We start from the raw sequence: 20156 nt of genomic DNA, 5'->3' as shown, positions 1-20156 counted from the left end.
CTTAACCACTGAGCCATCTCTTCAGCCCCATCTAGGGACTTATACATAATGATTACTTTTTTTTTTTTTTAAAGAAGGGTCTAAAATGTTCTTTTTTTTTTTTTTTTTTTTTTTTTTTTTTTTTTTTTTTTTTTTTTTGTATTATTCAGGAGCAAGAGAGATACTTTTAGACCACTGGTTCTCAATATGTGGGTTGTAACCCACTTTAGGATGAAAGACCCTTTCACAGGGGTCGTCACCTAAGAGCATTGGAAAACACCGATATTTACATTACAATTCATAACAGTAGCAAAAATGCAGTTATGAAGTAACAATGAAAATAATGTTATGGTTGGGGGTCACCGACGACATGAGACCCTGTATTAAAGGACCTCAGCTTTAGGAAAGAAGTTGAGAAGCACTGCTGAAAACTAAGTGTATACGTTAAAAGTTAAAAAAAAAAACTCCAACAACTTCCCTAATAGAATAAGAGAACTTTACAAAACTTTAAATCAATGCAAAGAGAATAAAGACATAAAAACATTTAGTCAGACTTGGGAAGATTCGTGGAGTGAGATTTTCTTGTTTTCCATGTTCTTTTTTTTTTTTTTTTTTTTTTTTCCTTTTCTTAAAAATTTTTTTGAGACAGGGTTTCTCTGTGTAGCCCTGGCTGTCCTGGAACTCACTCTGTAGACCAGGCTGGCCTTGAGCTCAGGAATCCGCCTGCCTCTGCCTCCCAAGTGCTGGGATTAAAGGCATGTGCCACCACTGCCCCGTGTTTTCCATGTTCTTACAGGAGCTGGAAGGTGAGCCCTTCAGTGGAGGATGAGGCTTTGAATGCGTATGCCCAGTTACTCATCCTTGGATGTACATTCTGAACAAGAGGATTTTAGAGGACAGTTTGCTTACAAAGCAAGGCAGGGCTCACACCTTCCACAGCTGCAGCCTGGCTTGAAGTGTAGAAGGCCATGCTTACAGGTGACACAAGGTGATCTCTTGGAACAGGAAGACACCAGCTCTTGTGTGGCACAGCGGCAATATACATCTGGTGGAAAGACCAAAGAGCTAGCTGTGGAAGCGCCTGGCTGTGTCACCTAAGCTACACCGTGACACAGGGCTCACGACTCCTGATGTTTTATGGACAGCCAATCCCTCTACAGTCCAGTCACAAGGACAGAAATAACCACGCTTATAAGCCCTTGGCAGGTCAACCTCTGGCTCAATTGGCTGCGTCCTAGAACCCTCTGGGGTCTGACTGTACCTCTCGTGGCTGCCCTGAATGGAGGAGGTGAGTGTGAGGACAGACACACCCAGTCCTGACCCCTGTCATTGCAGCTCAGGGCAGGTGTCAGCACCATCCACATTTAGCAAATGAATTCTAGTTTCAAACGCCAGGAGTCAGATGAGTCTAGGCTAGGTCGCCTTTGCGTTCTGTACCCTGCTGGGCTGTAAACAGACAGCGGCCACTCGATAGCAGGGGTCAGGTGACCTCTTACAATATTCATGTGTATTGGGGCTTCCACTTTGTGGGTTACCTTGCTGCTCTGGTCTGCTCTACAGTAGGGCTGGCTCTGCTTGGGCCCCTCATGTTTTGTTCAGTGGGTTAATCCTTAGCCCAGAGCTTTCTATCCTCCCCCAATCCACTTTGCCCTAGTGGGGCACAGTACACCCTCCTGTGTCTGGTCTTGTGCAATGCTCACAGTTGCTAGCTAAGAATTACCACCATGTGGCTGGGATTGGCCCTCTCCTCTGGGCTGCTGCCCAGGAGGACTGGCAGTGTAAGATGCTTGGTCCAAGGAGACTGTATTGTAAGACTGTGTGCAGCTCAAGTTTAGATTTCAGACAGCTTCCTCCCTGGGCCAAGGCTGCCCTGGGGCTCCAGGGTACCTGTGCAAGGGAGTGTGAAGGTGGAAATCCAGATGCATCTAGGACCTGAGTTTCCTCCTCTGTAACACAGTGGGTCAGGTGGGGAGTCAGAAGGTCAAGGATGCCTTGCCTTCGAAGACACGAAGACACAAACTTGTTTCTAGGAAGGCAGGCATAGGTCCCCATACACCTATAAATATAGAGAACACACCTTTATACATGTACATACACAAACATGTAAATCACACACACACACACACACACACACACACACACACACACACCACCACCACCACCACCACCACCATCACAGAGCTTGTACTCAGAATGGCTCATCCATGAATCCTGGGATCAAAACCATCAAAGCTTTTTTTTTGATGGAGTATGGTGGCATATGCCTTTAATCCCAGTACTCATGAGGCAGAGGCAGGTGGATGTCTGTGAGTTTGTGGCCAATCTGGTCTACACAGAGAGCTGAAGCCAGCCAGGACTACATAGAGAGACCCTTTCTCAAAGAAGAAAATAGAAGAAAAAAATTTTAATTTTGGGGGTGGGGTGAGGTGGGGTGGGAGGTGACATGGCTTAGCGGGTGCTTGCTACCAGGCCTGAGTACTTGATCTCAGTCCCAGGAGTAGTGGAGGAGAAGAACTAAGTCTCCGATTGCCACATGCACACCACGGCATGCATGTGGATACACAGAGGTAAATGAATATAATTTTCTAAAAGGTTGGCTTTTTCTGTGGATATAGTGGAGCACACCTAAAACCAGCATTGGGGAGGCAGAGGCAGGAGGATCGCAAGTCCAAGATGGGCCAGGGTCACACAGTATGACTCTGTGTCAAGGAAAAACAGACGGACACTTTTTGAGCTGTTAGCACAGCCTATTGGTAGCTCATGAAATTAGTTGCGTCCCTACCAGCGTTAGAAAACAGAGTGAAGCCGGGCAGTGGTGGCGCACGCCTTTAATCCCAGCATTCGGGAGGCAGAGGCAGGCGGGTCTCTGAGTTCGAGGCCAGCCTGGTCTACAGAGTGAGTTCCAGGACAGCCAGGGCTACACAGAGAAACCCTGTCTCAAAAAACAAAACAAAACAAAACAAACAAACAAACAAACAACAGAGTGAAAAGGGAAATCCAGGCAGCAAGATTCACAAAAGACTAATTAAAAAAATAAAATCAAGAAGACCAAAAGGGGCTGGAGAGATGGCTCAGCGGTTAAGAGCACTGACTGCTCTTCCAGAGGTCCTGAGTTCAATTCCCAGCCACCACATGGTGGCTCACAACCATCTGTAATGGGATCTGATGCCCTCTTGTGGTGTGTCTGAAGACAGAGACAGTGTACTCATATACATAAAATAAATAAATATGTCTTTAAAAAAATAAAATCAAGAAGACAAAAAGACTCGGCCTCAGACTTCAGGAGATGAACGTGACTCTGACATTTATTTGGTAACAGCCTGGAGCCTTCGGTTGCTGGCTGCCTTGCTCTGAGCGCAGAGTCTGCGCTTGCATCCAGCTCTCTCTTGCCTTGAGTGGTGCGGAGGTCCCTGGACATGGTGTCCTTGTGTTTCAAAGCCCAGGGGTCATGTATCAGAGTACAAGCTTGTTCCATGCTAAGATCTGGCACACATCACTTGTATGTGTGTACACTTGTGTGTGTGTGCACAGCTGTGACACTGATGGATAAGTAGGAGGACTGTCATCCATCACTACTGGATCTTCTGATTGCCTCCCCCTTACAGCAGTCCTGTCTGCTCCAGGCACCCTCCCCTTCTTCAGTAATCATTGTAATCAGGGAGTTCTGCAGCCCTGTGGGAGGCTTGGCACTGGAGTAGCATTTCTGCATGGTCTGGCAGAACTCCTCCTGGCCATCCCAGGGCCTGGTGGGACCTGGCAGTGCGCATGGGGTGGCCGCGCCAAGCTCCTTTGGCAGCCGTGGTACCCTTCACATTGCCAAGGAGTGGGGCCCTGCCCAGCTTGGCTCCTTGGCCTCTTTGGCATCTCAGGAAAGAAAATCGATGGTTCCATATCTTCCCTGATCGTTCGTTCTTGCTGTTTTCTTCCTGCTGACCTGGGTTTTAGAGTTTCTGTCTGTGGTGTGTTCGTGAAACTGCTCCCGGTTCTATAATTTTTAAAGACATCTTGAGATTTAGACACTTTTCCTTCCTTCCTTCTCTCCTTCCTTCCTTCTCTCCTTCCTTCCTTCCTTCCTTCCTTCCTTCCTTCCTTCCTTCCTTCTTTCCTTCCTCTGTCTCTTTCTTCTACCTTATTGTGGAATATGCAGTGTGTAGAGGAGATACATGCAGCCTCTTTCCAGATTGGGAAATAGAGCACTGGCCAGAACCTAAGACTCAAGCTGTGAGCCCTCCACAGCCCTGTCTCAATCAGTCACTCACTCACGCATTCATTCATGTATTCATTCACTTACACATTCAGTCATGTATTCACTAACTCGCTCATTCAGTCATTTGCTCATTCATTCACTCATTCATGCACTCACCTGTGCATTCATTCTACTTATTCATTTATTTACGCACTCACTCATTCATTCACTCATTCTCACTCATTCATTCACTCACTCATTCACTGCTCACTCATGCATTCACTCTACTTATTCATTCATCTATTTATTCACTCATTCATTCACTCATTCATTCTCACTCATCCATTCACTCTCTCATGAATTCATTCATGTATTCATTCACTTTCTCATTTCACACATTCACTCATTCATACACTCACTCACCCACTCACCTATGCATTCACTCTACTTACCCCTTCATTCATTCATTCATTCATTCATCCATTCACTCATTAATTCACTCACTCATGCATTCATTCACTTATTCATTCAGTCATGTATGTATTCATTAGCTCACTCATTCATACTTTTGATCATTCATTCACTCATTCATGTACTCACCTATGTCTTCACTCTACTCATTCATTCATTCATTCACACTCACTCTACTCATTCATTCACTCACTCATGCATTCATTCACTTACTCCTTCAGTCATATATCTACTAACTCATTCAGTCTTTTGTTCATTCATTCATTCATTCATTCATTCACCTACTATGTATCCACTCTACTTCTTCATTCACTCACTCATTCATTCATTCATTCATTCACTCATTCATTCATTCATTCATTCACTCACTCACTCACTCACTCATTCAGTTATGGATATACTCGTTTACTCGTTCCCTTACTCCATTCACTCATTTACACACTCATTCACGAGCAAATCCTTCTGGACTCCTTGCCATGTAACAAACATCATTCTAATAACTTGATAATACAGATGAAAGCCCCAACTGTGTGGCTGACTTTTTATGATGTTTGACTTTTTATGATGCCCACCCTTGCATGGGTCCTTCAATAGCCATCTTGCCCTACCATTTGGAGATGTAAGGGAACCTGCCATCCCTGGGTGTGCCCTAATTTGGCCTTGTTTGTGAGGTTTGCCCTGTCCACGTCAGTGGCTGTGGGTCATAGTTTTCACACGTGCATAGTTTTCCTGTGTGCTCTCATGCCTTAGTCCACCTGTCCATCCCACTGCTATGAACGTCTGGGCTGCTTCCAGTATGGGGCTATTACAGGCATGCTGTGTGAGCGTTGATGTCCTGTCTCACAGAGCGTCAGGAGCCTGTCTCCTGTCCTGGAGCACGTCTGTGCTCATCTGTAACTGCTCTTTCCCATGGTAACTCTGCCTCTCAGGCCTACGTGACAGGATGTGAAATGCCATTTGCACTGTTAATTTATAGCTTCCCAGTTACTACTGAGGCCCAGCGTCTTCATGCGTTTAACATTCTTTTCTTCTCATGAAGTCTTTTGCTTGCAAGTTCCAGTGTTGGTCTTTCTTTGACTCTACACATTCTTTATCATGATGGTTCTTGGCAGGTCTGGTTCTGCCTTTGTGGGACATGTTGGCCAGGCACTTTCTGGTGGACAGGCTCCAGGTTCCGGCTTCTGTGAACTCTCACATGCTGACATTGTCTTTTGGGACATGGTGCCTAGCCCTTCCCCTAAACACCTGAGGCATGGTGTGTTAGCCCAGGGCCATCCCTGGACTCTCCTCCCCGTCCTCTGACCGAGTTTGATATGACCTCTAGTGCAGAGGGAGGGCCCTCTGGTCACCTCTGTCTTGTAGCAGTTCAGCCTGCACAGTCGGAGGTGAGAGGATGCGCGGCGTCTTCGGTCTTCTTAAGAGTCAGTGAGCCCTGAGTGTTTTCTTTGACACCATAAAGTCATTAGCCGTAAATTCCTGTGTAGCAGCAATTAACACTGCTAAAGTCAGAAGCATGAATTTGCACAGACTAAATCGCTACCCAAACAGATTTATGCAAATGAGTCAAGGGCAGATTGCACCCAGTGCTCACGGGTCCCCCTGAGTTGTCTCCAGCGAGTTACCACGGTGGCCCACCTTTTTTTTTTTTTTTTTTTTGATCTTTGACTACTAATTTGAGTCGTCTGCCAAAGTCCTCCTGGCCTTAACTTTACTAAAAACCTCAGAGTTAATTCACAGTTTGTTGGTTCCAGCTCAGCACAGAATCCCGCTGAATGGGTGGCCACTCATTCCGGTTCTGGTTCCGGGTGAGGCTTCTTTGAAGGGGAATAGCAAGGGTTGTTCTGAGTTCCAGGGGGAGGGGCTTCTGTGAGTGAGTGACAGTGTAAAGAGGGGCGGAGCCTCACAGGGATCCGAAGCAAGACCACTGGGGAAGGTCCCTCTTAAGCATCAGGCTCCAGACCCCAGGTGGCTTGAGGTCCTTGTCTGTCATCATCTCTGTCATTGTGAAAATCAGGTTATCTTGTATCTGCGCCATTATCCCCACAGGTCATGAATGGGTAGCCACAATCTCCATTTTCTATCTCACAGGTTTCAGTGAGGAAGGCCTCAGAGTTCCAAACTAGTCTTATTCTTAACTTTTTTTTTTTTTTTTTTTTGTAAATTTCAGTTCTCCCTTTTTAAGTGTCTTGTTTACTTGGTGTGCATTGTTTGTTTCTTTAAGCAGAGGAAATTTTTCTAGTCAGCACGCAGCTGAATGGACTGTTTCCATCTAGTGTCAACAATGATTTCATTGGCTGGAGAAGAGAGCAGAACTCACTAGATTCAAAACATGGCTGCCAGCTGCCTCTGGGCATTGGTGGTGTGCAATTTTAATCCCTAAAGGGACAGTCAGATCTCTGGGTTTGAGGCCAGCCTGGTCTACATAGTGAGTTCCAGGACAGCCAAGGCTACACAAAGAAACCCTGTCTCAAAAAAACAAAAACACCAAACAATAGCCAAATTGTAGGCAAATGTCTAACACAATCAACGTGAAATCAAATAGAACTTTCCAGAAACTTGGCCTTATAAGGATCTAATAGCACAGATGAAATTATTGTTATTGTTATTATTATTATTATTATTATTATTATTATTATTATTATTTTCTGAGACAGGGTTTCTGTGTATAGCCCTGGGTGTCCTGGAACTTGCTCTGTAGACCAGACTGGCCTGGAACTCACAGAGATTGTCCTGCCTCTTCCTCCTGAGTGCTGGGATTAAAGGCGTGCACCACCATAGCCCAGCTTAGAAGAAATTGTTAATCCCAAAACTATAAATCTCCGTGGTGGATGCTCGCTTAGCAACAGGCTGCAGTCACTCTGCCCGGAAGCACAGTTATTGGGAATGTCATCTGGTGGAACACTGACCCACTTTAAGCTGCAGTTTGTTCTCCTGACTGCAGTACTTTCCTTTTCTGCATTCTTGAGAGGGACTAAATAGGTTCTAACAAAGCGAAAGGCCACCCGTGGTTAGAATCACGAGTGTCACACGAATCTCCCATGTGCTCTGCTCTGGGTCACAGCTCAGCTCCCTCAGTGGGACAGTCTCAGATCAGGGACTCTCTCTCATTCTAGTCCGTCTCCCCAGGGCCAGGCACCAACAGGTACAGGGCCAAGGTCTGTGGCAGTCAAGTGAAGCGGGAATTTGAACCTACTCAAGTTACCATGTGAAGGAAGTGACACTTTGGAGTTCCCACAGTCGTCCGTGAGGCAAAGTAGTATCTGGTGCAAAACTCATCTAGCTGTGTGTGTGTGTGTGCTCGCACATATGTTGGTGCGTGTATGCATGTGTGTGTATGTGTGTGCATGTGTGCATGCATGCCTGTTTGTGCATGTGTGTGCATGTATGCATGTGTGTGCATGCTTGTGTGTGTGTGTGTACATGAGTGTATGTTTTGTGTACATGAGTGTTCACACATATGTACATGTTGTGTGCGCATATATGTGCATGCCTGCAAGTGTATGTTGTGTGTGCACATGTGTGCATATATGTGCATGTTGTATGTGAGTGTGCACATGCGTGTGAGAGTGTGTATGTATCTGTGTGTATATGTGTTTAGGCTAGAGGTTGGTGTTAGGTGTCTTCCTCAATTGCTCCGTTTTATTTGTGGAAACAAGGTCTGTCACCGAATCTGGAGTTTACCACTTTGGTTAGGCTGGTCGGCCAGTGAACCCATGAAGCATGTACCCAGTGCACGGTTACAGGATCCCACTGCTGAGTGTGGCTGTTGGCTTACATGTTGGCGATCAAACTCAGGCCCTCACTCTTTCCAGCCCCTTTCTGATTCTTTTTATTCTTCCCAGAGAGAGAACAGACTGGACAAAGCCTGAGGCGGGGCAGGTGGAGCTGGGCATGAGGACAGTAGGCTGTGAGGGCTTCAATCTACAGAGAAAGATGGCAGCTCTTTCTCTTCTTCCTTGCTTTCCTTTCCTTTCCTTTTCTCTCCTGGTGGCAGTTCTCACTCCCAGCCGGGGGCAGGGGGGAAGGATATGGGTCAGGAACTTTGTCTTCTGTGTGAGGTTGTGAGGTTTCTCCAAGAATCCACTTAGGGTTGGTCTGCATCTCAAGGATCTCTCTCTCTCTCTCTCTCTCTCTCTCTCTAACAGGGTTTCTCTGTGTATTCCTGACTGTCCTGGAACTCACTCTGTAGATCAGGTTGGCCTCAAAGAGATTCACTTGCCTCTGCCTCCCTAGTGTTTGGATTAAAGGTGTGCACCACCACTGCCCAGCTCAGGGGGGGTTTCTAAGGTGGAATCTGAGGTATGAACTAAGTGATCTGATCACCAGGATTTGCAACAGACTGTTGATCAGGTGCCTATGCAGTTGGAGAGCATGAAATACTGGGATCAAGGGGCAGAACCCAAAGGGCTGTGCCCGTGTGGCAAGAAAGTGAAATCTACTCTAGACTCATCCCAGGAAACCCTTGAAAGAAATGGCAAAAGGGTCAACCTGTTCAAGGAACAAATGTCAGCACTCTCTAACACAGGAAAAAAGTTCCTGTAGGAGTCATCATAGACCTGAGAATGTCTGGCACCTAATTAAAAAAAAAATCACAGGTCAGATGAAACAGCAGCAATGGCGACCTGTACCCCGGAGACTATCAATCACAAAAACAGACCCAGAAGTGACAGGAGTGGTGGAATTAGATGCCAAATTTTAAGTGGAGTTGACAAATTTGGTAAACTGCTTAAAGAAGCATGGGCACAAGGGTGGGAGGAAGGAGACCTCAGTTGTGACTTTTCACACTGCTGTGACAAAACACCTTTTGGCTTACAGTTTGAGAGTACAGTCCATGGGGAAGACACCGTGGCTGGAGCATAAACAAAGTTTGTTGCAGGACATTTGATCACACTGTGAATGCCGAGATTGTGTTGTTTACTGGTAAAAATCCGTTTCTCATTGTGGTGTGGCTCAGTCTTAGCACACACCTTTAATCCCTCTGGCTGGAATACAGACACACCTTTAACCCCAAACAATGAAGGATATAGTTAGTGTGTAGAAGGAACCACCCATGTTTGAAAATGATGTCTAATTGAGTGGCAGACAAAGTGATGAGTCAGAGAAAGATTTGACAGAATAGGATCTGCCCAACTCTCATGAGACCAGAGAGGAAAGGGAAGCTACATAGGTGAGAGCAGCACAGAGGGAAAAGAAAAGAGAGAGGCTGTTTTATTGGGACAGTTGTACAGAGACTGGTTGCAGAGAGAACAAACTAGACATGGGTGAAGACAGAATGGTCTAGAGAGTGAGAAGGAGCCAGAAGATTAAAATGGATTGAAAACATTAGTATAAGGCTAAGCAGAGCAAAAAGTCAGAGCCTGAGAGAGAAGCCAGATTGGATCAGTCAGCTTGGAGATGAGTTTGAGCCAGAACAGCTGAGTTGAACCAGCCAGCCAGAGTTCAGAAAGAACTAGGGAAGGGGTGAACTAATTACGCAGCAAGTCTCAGAGGCTGAAAGCATTCTAGGCCTAGGTTAGATTGTACAGAGGCTAGAAGCTTCCAGGATTAGGCCTATGTTAGCTGACTGAGGCAGTAAGCCTTGGAGATGACAGTTACTTCAGGCAAATAAAAGTTACTTTTACAGAAGTTGGCTACATTGTGTCCACAGTCAGGAAGCCGTTAGAAGGAATGAATGCTGGTGTTCTGCTTGCTTTCTCCTTCAAACCAGGTCCAGTGTGGGAACGAAGTCACCCCTCTAAGGTCTTCCCATCTTAAATAATCAAGCCTAGAAACACCCTCACAGACAGGCTCAGAGCTTTATGTCCCAGGTGAGTCTAGATCCTGCTATATCATCTGTCAGTATTCCCTGTCACAGGGATGCTACAGTACTATCCAGAAATTACGGTAACACCGTGGATGAAAACTTCACAGCTGGGCTGATCATCAAGTTCAACCCGAAGACAGCAGTAATCGTGTCAAGTGGAAGCAGCCAGGAAAGCAGACAGAGCCTCAGGGCTGTTGGATCACATGTGTGCATCTGGATCTCAAGGAAGAGACGGCAGAAAGGCGATGGGATAAAATCTTTGGAGAAATAACGATCCTAAGGTTTCCAAATCTGACGAAAAGCACACATGAGCAGATCCGAGGAATGAGCTTCACAGGGGACAAACACTACTGCCAGCCTACCAGAGCACACCAGTCTCAGATGCTGAAGCCCAAGGTAAGGAAAAAGGGGCCCATGTCACCTAGTTCTCAATTATATTCACCGTGCATTTGCTTCATAACCTTTATGTAGTTTGCTGGTTCTTTGTGTGTATGGGGGGTGGGGGTGGGGACGACAGAAAATCAGTGTTTCTGCTCATTTCCACAGAGCTTCAGAAATCCCAGAGGAGAAACCCCGAGACTCCAGGTCTGTGAAGAAGGATCTCTGTAGACACAGGTCCAGCCAGGTATCAGCTGGGAGCTGAGGCTGAGGTGTCACCGAAATGCTGGAAGAGAATCCATAGCTTAAAATGTTATATTTAGCGAAAGCTAGCTCTCAAAAGCAGAGGCAAAGTATTCTCAGACACCCTGTCCTTCCCCCCAACCAAAAAAAAAAAAAAAAGCTGAAAGAATTTTCCTGAGTGCACCTGCATTTCAGTAAATATTTAAAGAACTCCTTCAGGCTGAAGGCGGACAATTCCGGAGCAATTTCAGAACTCACTTCTGAAAGCAATGATAGACGTTAAGTAGTTTACTTTTCTTAAAAAAAAAAAAAAAAAGAGAAAAAGAAAAAGAAAAAAGAAAAAAAGAAAAAATCCTCAAAATCCTCAATAAATGACAACAGCTTAAAGCAGAAGTAACAAGGGATTGAGGGCTGGTAACAGATGCAGAAGTTAAACGGGGCAGAGGTGTGACCCAGACTGGCAGACTGGAAATGCTGTTTGGTAGTGGGCTATGATAACTCACTCTGTCAGAGCTGCAGAGATGGTCCAATGGCTAAGAAGAGGGATAGTTTGGTTTCCAACACCCATATCAGGCAGGCAGTCCACAACTGCCCATAACTCTAGCTCCAGCGAGTCTGATGTCTCTGGAGTCTGTGGGCACCTAACACACACATAGGCATCCCACCCAGAGACACAACATTTTACATATGTGTGTGTCTATCTATCTATCTATCTATCTATCTATCTATCTATCTATCTATCTATCTATATCTTGGGGTTGGAGAGATGGCTCATTGGTTAAGAACACTGACAGTTCTTCCAGAGGTCCAGAGTTCAATTCCCAGCACCCACACAGCAGTTCACACCCATGTAACTCTCACACAGATAAACATACATGCACGTGAAAGCCCAGTGCACACAAGGCAAAACAAACTATTGAAAAATAGAGCACATTTTGAGAAAGGAGCACAGGTGAACAGCAGGATAACTGCGGAGATAAAATGAACGCCCTAAGAGCTCCATCTGAAACAACCCAGAAGAGAAATTGAAAGATAAAGAAAGGAGAGAAATTGAAAGATAAAGAGAGCCAGGGGATGGCGAGCCAAGAGCAAACCGGGAGGCTCTGGCCCGTTGCTGTCAATAATGACATCGAATGTAAGTGGTTTCAAACGCTCTAATTAAAAAGCAAGACTCAATTATATGCTAACCGTAGGAAATGAACTCGAAACACAGAGACAGAGATTAGAAGTGAAGGATGAGAAAATGACATGCCACGCATACACTAATCACAGGGAGCGGGGGAAGGCCAAGGGAACTGTGGGAAAGGGATCTGGCTACCAGAGAAGAGCTAGAGAGACCATTCATGCTGACCAAAGCCCAAACCAGCAACACCAGCAAGAAGGACAACCCTGACCTTGTCCATACCCACTGTGATGGTTTAATATATGCTTGGCCCAGGGAGTGGCACTATTAGGAGGTGTGGCCTTGTTGGAATAGGTGTGCCACTGTGGGCATGGGATTAAGAGCGTCACCCTACCTGCCTGGAAGTGAGTCTTCCACTAGCAGCCTTCAGATGAAGATGTAGAACTCTCAGCTCCTCCTGCACCATGCCTGCCTGGATGCTGCCATGTTCCCACCTTGATGATAATGGACTGAACCTCTGAACCTGTAAGCCAGTCCCAATGAAATGTTGTCCTTATAAGAGTTGCCTTGGTCATGGTGTCTGTTCACAGCAGTAAAACCCTAACTAAGACTCCCACTAACAGACCTTCAGAATTCAGGAAGAGAACAGTCACACAACGGTCTCGCTAGCATTTATATTCTACCCAGCAAAGAGAACTCACACCCACTGCAGGTGTGACTGGGGTATTAACCAAAGTGGACCACATTCTGAACGTAACAACTCTCTAGTTTCAAAGAATCAAACCAGGTACACTGACCCCAGAGAGCGGAGCCTACTGTGCATGTACAAAAGCTTAAGAACCAGACTGCTCTGGAGCGGGGGAGGTAGCTCTGTTGATCCAGTGTTTGTCAAGCAAGCACGAGGAAGCCTTGGGTTTAATCCCCAGCGTGTAATAAACTAGGTGTGGTGGTGCACACCTGTCATGCAGCATTCAGGAGGTGCGTCAGAAGTTTCACGTCCTCCTAAGCTCCACAGCAGAGCCCCACAGCAGCCCGAGCCACAATGTTGTAGAACTGTCCGTCCACTTTTAGGAACAGTGACAGGTGTAAATATTCTATGGGACTTGAAAACATACTTAAAATTAAAGATTAGTTCACAGGTACACGTTCGTCCATCCCATCTCAGGTTCAAGAAAGATTAAGAGTTTGGTAGGCAGTGGTGGCACACGCCTTTAATCCCAGCACTTGGGAGGTGGAGGAAGAGGCAGGCGGATTTCTGAGTTCAAGACCAGCCTGGTCTACAGAGTGAGTTCCAGGACAGCCAGGGCTACATAGAGAAACCCTGTCTTGAAAAACCAAAAAAAAAAAAAAAAAAAAAAAAAAAAAAAAAAAATTCAGTAGGCTTATTCCTCCAGAGCCTGTTTTCCTTTCTCTGTGCTGAAGGAATGGGAAGCAGTTTCTAAAGCTCACATTTGCATCCGTAAACAGTGCAGTTCACCCCTCTACACAGCTGGGTGTGCATAGCATCATATGCACACGATCCTGCTCACACCTTATCTCCAGGGTCCTTAGGACCAGATCTTGGGGCTCCAGAGGTCAGGGAGGGACAGTGAATTCAGCTCAGGGAGCAGTGAACTCAGGGCTTTGTTGCCCAAGCGTAGAGGAGGGGCAGAAATGGAGAGAACTGAGAAGAAGTCAGACAAGCAGGGGCATTCTGAAGCCACAAGCGCCGCAGGCTGGGGTGCCAACAAAACGTTCAATCTCTTGAAGTTTTGGAAACTGAGGTCCAAAGTGTCAGAGAGTGGATTTCTTCTGAGGTCTCTTTCCCTGGCTTGCAGATATCTGGTACCCAGCCAACTCCTCTGCTATGTATCATGTCTGTTTTGTACAGTTGGGGTTTCTAGTGGATGTATGCCCTTCTTTCCTACCTAGATTCTGTCCTTATTTCTTTTGGGCCGGTAAGCTGATTTGGGTAGTTAAAGGTGTTTCAGGCAGGCATGATGATGTCATGAGTTTGGTCTCCAGAACCTTTGTTCCGTGCCTTGCACGCTCATGTTGTGACCATACATCTCCTCCAACAAGAACAACCCACCTTCCTTTCATACCCAACCCCAACAACAGTGATAATAAATCAGTTTCATATTCCCCACCTCTAGACAGGCCTATTACATTATTGGTCAATTTTTCATTACCGACTTCTAACGTATTAATTCTTCCTTCTTCCTAACCAATGCATATTGACTATATGTGTCAATGAGATTCAGAGCAATGTTTCCATCCACGTGGACACAAGCCTGCTCTGATCAAAAGTTGCCTCTCCAGCTCCCTTCTTCCGTTGTGAAGTCTTTCTCCTGTCCATTTGGACTCTTGAAATTTTGATGACTAATTTTTCCTTTCTAGCAATTTAAAAACTGGACCTTCCCTCTCTGTTTTTCTGTCATTAACGTTATCATTGTTGTTGTTGTTGTTGTTGTTGTTGTTTTTTTTTTTTTTTTTTTTTTTTTTTTTTTTTGTTGGGTTTTTTTTGTTTAAATCTCTAGGGACTATAAAGTTTATACAATGTTACCATTTCTCTCTCCACGGCCTCTTTCAGTCTCCCGCTGGTTAAGTTCAGGAGCATGGTTTCACAGCACCGGTTTTCTATGTGTTTTTGGGTGGCAGCGTTTTTTTCAGGTCAGTATTTTCTGTCCTCTACCCCTGGTGTTCCCTGATGTGTGCATTTCGTGGGTCTCTTCTGATGGCTCACCTCTCAGCACTGAGAAGTTAGCTCTGCAGATAGGCCCTTATGGCCCAGCACACTGCAGCTGTAGGCTAACTTGGCACCCACGTTGGCTGCATGAGATATCTCTGTTTCCAAAAGGTAGCAAGCCCCCTTGCCCTCAGTTGACAGAGGAGCCTTACAACAGTCCAGCCCTTGCTCCCACAAGCCTCTGGTCCATGTTGCCGGACTGACCCGCCCTTGTGCAGAAGCAAGTCACTTTCCTAGTGGAGAAGGGACATGACCTCCACCTGCCTCTCTGCAGTCCCGAGTCTGTGTTTTCCGCCTCGGTTCCTGCTGTGGTGCTATTTTACTTCAGGCTCAGCTTGTCCCCGGGCTTCTCAACATCACACGTCATGAACCAAAAAAGTCAGAAGGAGAGAACCGACTCCACTAACCTGTTCTCCTGCATCTGCTCCCATGCTGTGACATCCGTGTCCCAAACAACAACAATAAATGTTTTTCTTTTGCATTGCTCCCCAACAATGACAATAAATCTCTTTCCTATCCCCCATCTCTTGACAGGTCTATTATTTTATGGGTCAATTCTTCATTGACCAATAGCACTAGGCGTTGGCTTGGGTGACTCTCAAGGGTGAATGTCCCTGACTGTCCCAGCCTATGTTCCTATCCTTGGTCCCTCTGATCTATTGTAACTTGATGCCGTACATGGCTTTCTGTTGCTCTGATAGTGGTGGGCAGTGCTGTCCAGTGCCAGCTTCCAGCCTGGTCCATTCAAGCACATCTCTGACCTCAAGAAGATAAAATTCTAGTGAAAGAGCAAAAGAAGGCTCTGAACATCCTTAAGACAAAGCCTTGACCTTGGCAAGCCTTCATTTCTCCTGTTCCAGCCCCAGGAGCCCCAGTCTGTCACAACCGAAGGGCGTTCTCTACTGTCTTGATTTCCACAGTTACCCCAGCCCTTCCTGGCTGTGATGGTTTGTATATGCTTGGCCCAATGAGTGGCACTATTAGAAGGTGTGGCCTTGTTGGAGTGGGCGTGGCCTTGTTGGGGTGGGTGTGGCCTTGTTGGAATAGGTGTGTCACTGTAGGTGTGGGCTTTAAGATCCTCATCCTAGCTGCCTGGAAGCCAGTCTTCTCCTAGCAGCCTTCAGATGAAGATGTAGAACTCTCAGCTCCTTCTGCACCATGCCTGCCTGGATGCTGCCATGTTCCCGCCTTGATGATAACGGACTGAACCTCTGAACCTGTAAGCCAGCCCCAATGAAATGTTGTCCTTTTAAGAGTTGCCTAGGTCATGGTGTCTGTTCACAGCAGTAAGACCCTAACTAAGACAGTGGCCCCAGAGTTGACACAGGTGAGCTGTATTGTGTTTTTTTCCATTGCAGGTTTCTTCAGTAGACTACACTGAAGGACAACCCACCTTCCACTGGAACTGCACAGAATAACTTACTCTCCCATTTCCAAGGCTAGTACAGAGACATTCATGGTGTCTCTGGAGCTTGGCCCAGAGGGGAAAGCTCTGCCAGAATGTGTTTAGGCTACACCTAAGGAGATGCTTTTGCTAGTCCTGCCTTTTTAGGGGTGGCTTATCAGCCCGAAAGAAGCTTCCTGACCTTGAGTTCACAGGCGTAGAAACAAGCCATCTCTCTGTACGAGTCACTTGGCCAAGGGTGGAGAGGACCGCTCTGATTTAACAGGGAAAGAGACTAACGAGACCAAGTTAGTGGAAAAGAACCTCTCTGTGAGATGGGAAGGCTGGGGTGCTCGCTGGTTGTCATAAGAACAAACTGAAAGTCAATACTTACCCAGAGAAAGTCACACTTAGAGAGGCCCCAGTGACTTCTGATCAATTCCAACCTCTTTGCTGTTAAGATCTTTTCTCCCAGGCGAGGGCTCACTCCCCAGGACTTGACTTCTCAGCTCTGTTCGGCTGGGTACAATGCAGTCCCCGTTGTTGATCGGAGGGAGGGCAGTCTGCTATTCATTCGGTGTGTTTCTGGTGTCCCTGCACTGCAAGAAGAGCAATTTTCACCATAAAAAGAAAATGAAAGGAGGGAGGGAGGGAAGAGGGCCATTACGCCACAGGGTGAAGTTACCTGTGCTTAGAATACACAATGGGAAAGGCTCCTTGTGTAGAGAAAAATTGCATCCTTGCCCGGGCACAGAAGATATTTGATCAAACCTCATGGGACGGGGCCAATAGCCTAAAGAGTAACGCCGTGTGGGGTCTCTCCCTAGTCCCTCTCTGTGTCTCCTACCCAACCCATAGATCAAGCGAGGGGCCAGCCAAGCGAGGGGCATATAGAGTCTGGCTGGGTGGGGGTGGGGTGGCCTTTTGAATGCATGATTGAAAAGTGAATGTTCAACCTTAATAGAGGCTCTTGATCTGCAGATGGGGACCATACTGTTCTCCCGAGCTCTGTGTGCGAGAGCTCAGGTCGGATTTCTGCCTCTGAAGATGCGAGCATCTCTCTTGGTTCATGCGTGAACAGCCAGTCACCTCTAGCACACACTTGTTCGAAGGTTGCCTATGTTTTCCAAGGGCTTCTTATATGGGGTTGGGGGCGGGGGCGGGTACCACAGATTTAGTTAAGCCTGCTTGACGCTCCTTCAAAAGAGTTCTCCTCTATGGGTGATTACTGGATCTTAATCGGCTGACAGAAAAGTTGGGATGGTAATGGAGTCAGGAGTCAGGAGGCAGCTGGGTAAGGAAGACCTTAGTGTTGGGGGACAGTACCCACCCATGCCTCCTCAGGCCTGTCAAAATCTAGCTCAGCATGATTCCATGGGGACTCCCAGGTAAACTATCAGGGAGCAATGGAGGCTGAGAGACACCTGTGACCTTTACTGTGTCTGGGAGACATTCTTGAGGCACAGTGGATCCGGTCAAGTGGATTGGGGCTGGGGCCACTCAGGTGAATAGCTGAGATATTGCGTCTAGTGCTGTACTGGGGGAAAAAAAGCAAATCTGTTTCTAGTTGTGGTGTGGCTCAGCCTGAGCATGTACCTTTAATCGAAGAGGTTTTTGTTTGTTGTGAACAAGATTAAATGACTTCATCCGTAGGGCAAGAGGCGGAGCAAGCAACCAGATGACATAGGAACATAGTGAACATAGGAAAGAACCATAGAGAGCAAGAGGAAGTCAGGAGGATGGATCAAGAGACACACAGGAAGTAGAAGGGTGGGACATTGAGTTTGAAGGGGTTTTTGACACATAGAGGAGAGGGAGAGCTTTCTTTTGAGACTTTGGCTAAGGAGGAAGGTCCACTGGGTGCTTCCTCTCCCTCTCTGAGCTAGCAGGCTTGCACCCCAACATCTGGCTCCTGAGTCTTTCTTGGTAAAATCGAACGTTTGAGATTTTGTTAAATACAACAAGCTTGCTGGTTAGTTACTTTTATTATTAAAGCAACTTGAAAAAGAAAGGGTTAATTTTGGTTCACAACTTGAGGATGAAATCCATGACAGCAGGAAGGAGTGGTGAGAGGAACTGGAGGGACCTGGTCAGATCTCATCCACAGTCAGGAAGCAGAGAGAGATATGTCTCCTTTGTGTGTAGTCTGGGACCCCAGCCCACGGGAGACACCACCCATGTTTAGGGTGTCATCCCATCTCAGTTAACCCAATATAAAAACACCCTCACAAACATTCCCTGAGGTTTGGCTCCTGGGTGCTTTTAGATTGTGCCGAGTTGACAGTCTACATGAGCGGTGTCTAGCTAGCTAGCTCTGTTTCCCAAGAGCTTCCCTTACCTACACTCGTGTGCTTGTGCGAGCAGGTGTTTCTGTTATTTCTCCTGCAGGCGAAGCTTTCTGGGGGAAATCAACAATTCCCTGCAACTATCCTTGTTAGCAGGAATAGGGGACCTGCTGGTCACAGAGAAACCGTTAGCCCTCGTGACAGGCTGCAGGCAAATTGGCACACAGCTCCACATTGTATAAGGGCTAAAGGCTGTCTTGCTGTGTGGACTGGGCTGTTTTAGGGACTGTAGGGGTGGGCACTGACTGGAAGAAAACTGCTGACCTGGCTTACAAAGCTGCCCTGTTCTCTCTTCGACCAACAATGTGAGTCCCATGGGTGGCTGGAGTTCGTTCAGAGCCTCATCCCCCAGTGCCTGCTTGTCATCTTTCTGGAAGGGGCAGCCTGATGCTGGAGTTGTCACATGGCTGGGCTGCCACCTCATCAAGCATGCAGTCCCTCCTGCTGTCTACATGGACTGTTCTGCCTGGGTGGCCATTATTCATTTCTGGAGGTTTGCTCTCCTTAACCACGCTGTTGCCGGAAAGAGTTGAGGAGAGCTTGGTCGCAAAGGCTGGATTTCCAGTCCTCTTGGATCCTGTGTCTGGTCCCACAAGTCTGTCACCTCCCAGGACAGACATGGGCAAAGCTTGCTACACTTGTGCTGTAGGTCACTGTGGTATCTCCGAGGCCCACAGAGTACATGGACAGCATCCTCCCGGGAAGACCAGGCACTGTGGGTAAGCCAGCAATATCCTTTCCTGACTAGGCAAACACAAGCAAATCAGAATCTTGTATCCAGTGCCCCAGCCAGAAACAACTGGGTCTCTTCAGGTTATGGTAGTTGGGTCTCCTACAGTCTGCCAGGGTGCATGGTTTTATATTAGTAACACTCAGAGGGCCAGAGTAAGGCATTCAGGGACCATGAGTCAGCTCGTCAATCCTGCCTATTCAGTGCGTTGACTCTGTGTCACATGTCACTGAGACTGACATTGTCATGGCTTCCTTGGCCTCCTCCTTCAGAAGATGGGACAGGAATACCTTTGGCTACTTGAGGATTGTGGCGAGGACCAAAGTCACAGAGCGCAGAACACTTCTGTCATCTGGTTCCCTGAAATCTCCTGTACGAGCACCTCTGCCTAGAGGCGTCGTGGCTACATGCCTGAAACTTAGAGGAGGCGCCTGAACACCAGGGCGGATATCTGCACACAGGGGTGGATATCTGGACTGACCAGCTCACCCCCTACCTAACTCTGGTTGTGGCATTAATTCTTTAAAAAGGATGCAAGACTAAAGGCTGCATGGTACCTGTTTCCTAGGACCCCCTTCTGCTAATAGGAGTTCTCCCTTCCCTCTCCCTCTCTCCCTCCCTGCTTCTACCTACAAACCTATAATAAACTTCTCTTTATTATAGCATCCTCTGTGCTCTGTGAATTTCATTCATTGAGAGACAAGTGGCTTAGAGTGGCTTCGGTGGCCTTTAAGTTTCCAGGACCCTGGTCTCTCATGCTAAACACAACCAGAGCTGAGAAAGGTT

At 46.9% G+C, this 20156-nt stretch overlaps 1 long non-coding RNA gene across 3 annotated transcripts; it reads left to right on the top strand.

Annotated features, from left to right (window-relative positions):
- The first annotated feature begins 797 nt into the window (after positions 1 to 797).
- LOC143435163 (uncharacterized) lies at positions 798 to 20078 on the top strand. Of its 3 annotated transcripts, XR_013105216.1 has the most exons (8): positions 798 to 1267; positions 10491 to 10835; positions 10986 to 11064; positions 12538 to 12708; positions 14756 to 14835; positions 15023 to 16130; positions 16270 to 17407; positions 18684 to 20078. It is a non-coding gene; the product is annotated as an uncharacterized LOC143435163 (long non-coding RNA). The 3 variants fall into 3 exon arrangements; XR_013105217.1 differs by lacking the exon at positions 12538 to 12708 and having other exon boundaries at positions 15027 to 16130; XR_013105215.1 differs by lacking the exon at positions 12538 to 12708.
- The last annotated feature ends 78 nt before the right edge of the window (positions 20079 to 20156 follow it).

This window comes from Arvicanthis niloticus, chromosome 20, assembly GCF_011762505.2.
Source record: "Arvicanthis niloticus isolate mArvNil1 chromosome 20, mArvNil1.pat.X, whole genome shotgun sequence".
Taxonomy (NCBI): domain Eukaryota; kingdom Metazoa; phylum Chordata; class Mammalia; order Rodentia; family Muridae; genus Arvicanthis; species Arvicanthis niloticus.
This window is presented reverse-complemented; position numbering and strand designations above follow the sequence as displayed.